Here is a 6,945-nt window from a genome sequence, read left to right on the forward strand (position 1 = left end):
AAATATGCAATATTTTTTAAAATCCGTTTTCTTTAAAAAAAGATTTCAAGAAATTCAACGAATTTTAACTTACTCTGGATATAATAAATAAATAAATTCCAAACAATCACTTACCTATAAAAAATACTAAGCAATGGGTGCTTCCATTCTTCATTTATAAGAATTTGTCTATATTTATATTTTATATTCCATGTACTTTTTAAATAAAAGGATTTTTTAAGCAAGAATTAAAAAAATACCGCCATTTTAAATTCTCATATCAGACGGTCACAGAGCGGGGTTGTCTCCATTTCTTCGAGTTGGCATATACGGTGGCCTAAAACCGCTATAATTAGTCTCCCCTTTCTATTTCTGACATGTGTTTGCTGTCAACAAAAGTTAGTCAAGCATAGGTCACCGTATTTGAAAAATGATAACATTCACTCATAAGTAAGTTTACTTTAATAAACAAACCCTTCAACAAATTTTCGTTTTTTTTAATTCTCTTAAAAAAATACATGTTTTAGATTTAAAATATTTTATTTCATCTTTATGCAATGATATTTTTTTTAATGTCTAAATAAAACAACATTGAAGGAAATAGAAAAAATTAATGTAAGAGTCCATTATTTACTGAACAGTATTATCAAAATATGAGGTTCCATTAAAAAAAAAATCAACGTGTTTAAAAAAAAAAAGAAAAAAATTTCAACTTTTGACTTTATAGGTAAATTTGCACACAACTATTCCTTTTTTTGTTTTGTTTTAAATTAGAATATTTTATTTATTGATCTTTTATATTTAATTTGTGATATACAAACCTTAGGTGAAAAAATTAATTATTTTCATTTTAATAGACATTTCAAAATGGGGGGGTTTGATTTAAAAAAAAAACAACAACGTTTGTCTAGAATATTGTATTCAGTTTATTGGAAAGAACATTAAATTTTACATTAAACCTGCTAGTATCGTAAAAATTGAACCAATAGAAAAATTATGGTAGATTTTAATTGAAAAAATTGAAAAAAATTTAATTCATAAAATTCAATTGATTTCATTACGTAGAAAAAATGGCTGCATGAGCGCGTGCATGCATTTTGTAAACACTTAAAAAATCATATTTCTATTATTTAAAAAAAAAACTTTAATAGTTTATTTTGGAAGTATTTTCCACAAAGAAATTAAACAACCCACTTTAAAAAGAGAAATTACGAGTTTTGTATATTTTATTCACAGTTTGTGTTAGGGGTGTCCCCCCCCCCCAATTCTGACACACCTATCTAAAACACCCCACAGGACTAAGGCAGGGTTAAAATAGCGTAAACAAATCAGTCATTATTTTGTTACTCTTGAGTAATGGCCAATACTCAGACTTTGAATTCAGCGATTCGTGTTCAAATCATGTTAATTTTTAAATTGATACTTGTTGATTTTAAATAAAAGCCAAAGATTTTGAGTAGTTGTAAATATCAGAATGCTTGTCAGTTATAACTTGATATGCAAGAAAACGTATATATAAATTAGTAGGTAAGGCAGCAGTCATGCGGTTCTATGGTGTAATGGTTAGCACTCTGGACTCTGAATCCAGCGATCCGAGTTCAAATCTCGGTAGAACCTTATTAATTTATATTTTTTCTTTTATTTGAATTTATATATCATTGTTAGTAAATGTTTATATCCAGTGGCATGTTTTCATAGTTTTTATTAGAAGTCAATGGTTCTCAACCGGGGTCCATGTGGACCTCCATTGTACATGTAACGTTACTATAGGTTCAGTTTTCCTTCTAAATAAACTGTTGATATATGTTCTTTAGTTTTTGTTTCATTATTGAAAAAATAAAATAAGCTTTAGGAATTCACCAAAATGTAATCAAAAGAAAAAACCAAACAAAACAAAACCGTGAGAACCAATAACCATTGCAAGTTTCTCTTTCGTTTTGCAAAATCATTTCTCACCGACTTTTTAACGAGTCCAATTATTAAAATGGAGCGTTTTTTTTTATTTTTTTTTTTTAAATCTTTTATTAGTGTAAGGGGGAGGCACTAAATGGAGGAATGAAGGGTATGTAATTTTTAAAACTATTTTTTTGAATGGGTGTCATGAAATTAATGTTAGCGTTAGGAACCAAGTAATTTTTTTTTTAGGAAAGAAGAACTGCAAATTGTGGACGGAGATGGATAAATTAGCATTCAACAGCTTGACGACGACCATGACGAAGAAGAAGAAGAAGAAGAAGAAGAAGAAGAAGAAGAAGAAGAAGAAGAAGAAGAAGAATTTGTCGTCAAATCTCGCGAAATTCATAGATGTTTATTCTGAAAAACTATCCCACATTTGCGCGCGCGAAAATTGGATGCGCGCGAAAACAAACATGTCGACCAGTGAAAACAATATGAATACCCTAAAAAATGAACTTTTTAGAGGTAAGTCTTTAGTTGGTGTTCTAACAGACATTCATTGTCCTTAAATTGTAAATGTCAAGTGACAAAACTTCAAAAAATGCAAAAAAACATTTGTAAATGTGGGACGTACACGAGTGCTACCCCTCCAGATGTTGTACGCAGTTCGACTTAGGAATCGCCTTGTTTTTCTTATTTATGTTTTTTTTTTTATTTTGGCTTTTTCGGATTGTTTTGTTTTGTTTTTTGGTTTTTGGATGGATATTCTCTATTTTGGCTTGAACTTTGCGAATTATTTTGTTATTGTATGATTTTTTGAAATCCATATCGGGATCAGTAGGAGAAATGGAATGGTCTCATATCGATGAGGCCATAGAGAGGCTTACGACATGAAAAGTGAAAAAATATTTGATAATCAAAATTTTGAAACATTTTTAGAACATGTGCATATAAAATATGGTAATTAAAAAAAATCGCAATAAGTTTTGGAGAAAAAAGATGTTTTGAACAATTGAAATTTTTATTTTTTATTTTTGAATAAAAAATAATTATTAAAACAAAAACAGTAGTGTTCTCGTCGAGTAGTTTTTATTTTATTCAAGAAAATAAAAGGTACTCATGCACTTATTGATCCGTGCTGAAATAATGACATTATTTAAAGCCATTCTATGGGGATTGGAGAGTGTTGTGTACCTAATCTGTACTTTCACCTAACAATTTAATAGAAAGAGGTATCGTAAAACTTTAATTAAACTTCAAAATACTATTTAAAAATACTATTTAAAAATACTATTTAAAAATACTATCTAAAAATACTAATATAAATTACTATTTAAATATACTATTTAAAAATATTATTTAAAAATACTATTTCAAAATACTATTTAAAAATACTATTTAAAAATACTATTTAAAAATACTATTTAAAAATAATATTTAAAATACTATTTAAAAATACTATTTAAACATACTATTTAAACATACTATTTATAAATACTATTTAAAAATACTATTTAAAAATACTATTTAAAAATACTATAAAAAATACTTTTGAAAAATACTTTTTAAATATACTATTTAAAAATACTATTAAAAATACTTTTGAAAAATAATTTTTAAAAATACTATTTAAAAATACTATTAAAAATACTATCTAAAATACTATTTAAACATACTATTTGAAAATACTATTTAAAAATACAATTTAAAAATACTATTTTAAATACTATTAAAAATACTATTTAAATATACTATTTACAAATACTATTAAAAAATAATATTTAAAAATACTATTTAAAAATACTATTTAAAAATTCTATTATCAATTACTATTACAAAATACAATTTAAAAATAATATTTAAAAATACTATTTAAAAATACTACTTGAAAATACTATTTGAAAATACTATTTATAATACTATTTAAAATACTATGTAAAATACTATTTAAAATACTATTTAAAAATACTATCAAAAATACTATTTAAAAATTCTATTTAAAAATACTATTTAAATATACTATTAAAAATACAATGTAAAAATAATATTTTACATACTATTTAAAATACTATTTAAACATCTATTATACAATACTATTTAACAATACTATTTAAAATACTATTTTAAAATACTATTTTAAAATACTATTTAAAAATACTATTTAAAAATACTATTTAAAAATACTTTTTCGAAATACTTTTTTAAAATACTATTTAAAAATACTATTTAAAAATACAATTTAAGAATACTTTTTAAAAATACTATTTAAAAATACTATTAAAAATACTATTTAAAAATACTATTAAAAATACTATTTAAAAATACTATTTCAAAATAGTATTTTTAAATGGTATTTTAAAAAAACTATTTAAAAATACTATTTAAAAATACTATTTTAAATACTATTTACATATACTATTTAAAAATACTATTTACAAATACTATTTAAAAAATATTTAAAATACTATTTAAAAATACTATTTAAAAATACAATTTAAGAATACTTTTTAAAAATACTATTTAAAAATACTATAAAAAATACTATTTAAAAATACTATTTCAAAATAGTATTTTTAAATGGTATTTAAAAAAAACTATTTAAAAATACTATTTAAAAATACTATTTTAAATACTATTTACATATACTATTTAAAAATACTATTAACAAATACTATTTAAAAAATATTTAAAATACTATTTAAAAATACTATTTAAAAATACTATTAGAACATACTATTTAAGAATACTTTTAAAAATACTATTTACAAATACGATTAAAAATACTACTTAAAAATACTATTTAAAAATACTATTGAAAAATAGTATTTAAAATACTATTTAAAATACGATTTAAAAATACTATTCAAAAATACTATTTAAAAATACTATTTAAAAATACTATTTAAAAATACTATTTTAAATACTATTTAAAAATACTATTTCAAAATAGTATTTTAAAATGGTATTTAAAAAACTATTTAAAAATACTATTCAAAAATACTATTTAAAATACTATTTAAATATACTATTTAAAATACTATTTAAAATACTATTTAAAAAATATTTAAAAATACTATTTAAAACTACTATTTAAAAATAGTATTTAAACATACTATTTAAGAATACTTTTAAAAAATACTATTTAAAAATACTATTTAAAAATACGATGTAAAAATACTATTTAAAAATACTATTTAAAAGTAGTATTTAAAATACTATTTAAAATACTATTTAAAAATACTATTGTAAATACTAATTAAAAATACTATTCAAAAATACTATTCAAAAATACTGTCTCAAAATACTTTTTAAAAATAATATTTAAAAATACTATTTAAAAATAATATTTAAAAATACTATTTAAAAATACTATTTTAAAATACTATTTAAAAATACTATAAAAAATACTATTTAAAATACTATTTAAAAATCCTATTAAAAATATTTAAACATACTATATACGAATACTATTCCAAAATGCTATTTAAAAATACTATTAAAAATTCTATTAAAAATACTATTTTAAAATACTATTTAAAAATACTATTTGAAAATACTATTTAAGAATACTTTTTAAAAATACTATTTAAAAATACTATTTAAAATACTATTTTAAAATACTATTTAAAAATACTATTTAAAAATACCATTTAAATATACCATTTAAAAATACTATTTAAAAATACTATTTAAAAATACTATTTAAAAATACTATTTAAAAATACTATTTAAAATACTATATCAAATACTATTTACAAATACTATTTAATAATACTATTTAACAATACTATTTAAAAATACTATGTAAAATACTATGTAAAATTCTATTTAAAATACTATTTAAAATACTATTTACAAATACTATTTTAAATACTATTTAAAAATACTATTTAAAAATACTATTTAAAAATACTATTTAAAAATACTATATAAAAATACTATTTAAGAATACTTTAAAAATACTATTAAAAATACTATTTAAAACGACTATTTAAAATACTTTTAAAAATACTATTTAAAAATGCTATTTAAAATACTATTTAAAAATCCTATTTCAAAATACTTTTAAAAATACTATTTAAAAATACTATTTAAAATACTATGTAAAAATACTATTTAAAAATACTATTTAAAAATAATATGTAAAATACTATCTAAAAATACTATTTAAAAATGCTATTTAAAAATACTATTTAATATCACTATTTAAAAATACTATTTAAAAATACTATTTAAAATACTATTAAAAATACTATTTAAAAATACTATTTAAAAATACTATTTAAAAATACTATTTTAAAATACTATTTAAAAATACTATTTAAAAATACAATGTAAAAATACTATTTAAAAATAATATTTAAAATACTATTTAAAAATACTATTTAAAACTACTTTTAAAAATTACTTTTTTTATACTACTATTAAAAATACTATTTAGAAATACTATTTAAAATACTATTTAAAAATACTACTTCAAAATACTATTTCAAAAAAGTATTTTAATAGTATTTTAAATACTATTTAAATACAATAGATAAAAATACTATTTAAAAATACTATTTAAAAATACTATTTAAAAATATTATTTAAAAATACTATTTAAAAATACTATTCAAAATAATATTTAAAATACTATTTAAAAATACTATTTCAAAATACTATTTAAAAATACTATTTAAAAATACTATTTAAAAATACTATTTAAAAATACTGTTTAAAAATACCATTTAAAAATACTATTTAAAAATACTATTTAAAAATACTATTTAAGAATACTTGTTAAAAATACTTGTTAAAAATACTATTCAAAAATACTATTTTAAAATACTATTTAAAAATAGCGCGGATCAATAAGTGCACTTCTGCACTAGCACCAAATTACATTTCAATCTGTTTCGATCGACGACATTCCATGACTTTTTTTTGTAGTTGTCAATGACTAGCGCTGGAAGGAGATTTAAGTGAAGGAGGCTTGCGCAGGAGGACCAACCTCATTCTCTCTTCCGAAATAAGCCTCGCCCAGCGGCACGGCGGAGTTGAGACAGCTGGAGACCTATCCGGATGCAG

The 6,945-nt window shown here is 19.9% G+C and overlaps 1 non-coding gene across 1 annotated transcript; it reads left to right on the forward strand.

Moving 5' to 3' along the window:
• Window positions 1-1,524: 1,524 nt before the first annotated feature.
• Trnaq-cug (transfer RNA glutamine (anticodon CUG)) lies at window positions 1,525-1,596 on the forward strand. The gene has a single exon. It is a non-coding gene; the product is annotated as a tRNA-Gln (tRNA).
• The last annotated feature ends 5,349 nt before the right edge of the window (window positions 1,597-6,945 follow it).

Source organism: Euprymna scolopes, chromosome 7 (assembly GCF_053919585.1).
Source record: "Euprymna scolopes isolate OS-2025 chromosome 7, ASM5391958v1, whole genome shotgun sequence".
NCBI lineage: Eukaryota > Metazoa > Mollusca > Cephalopoda > Sepiida > Sepiolidae > Euprymna > Euprymna scolopes.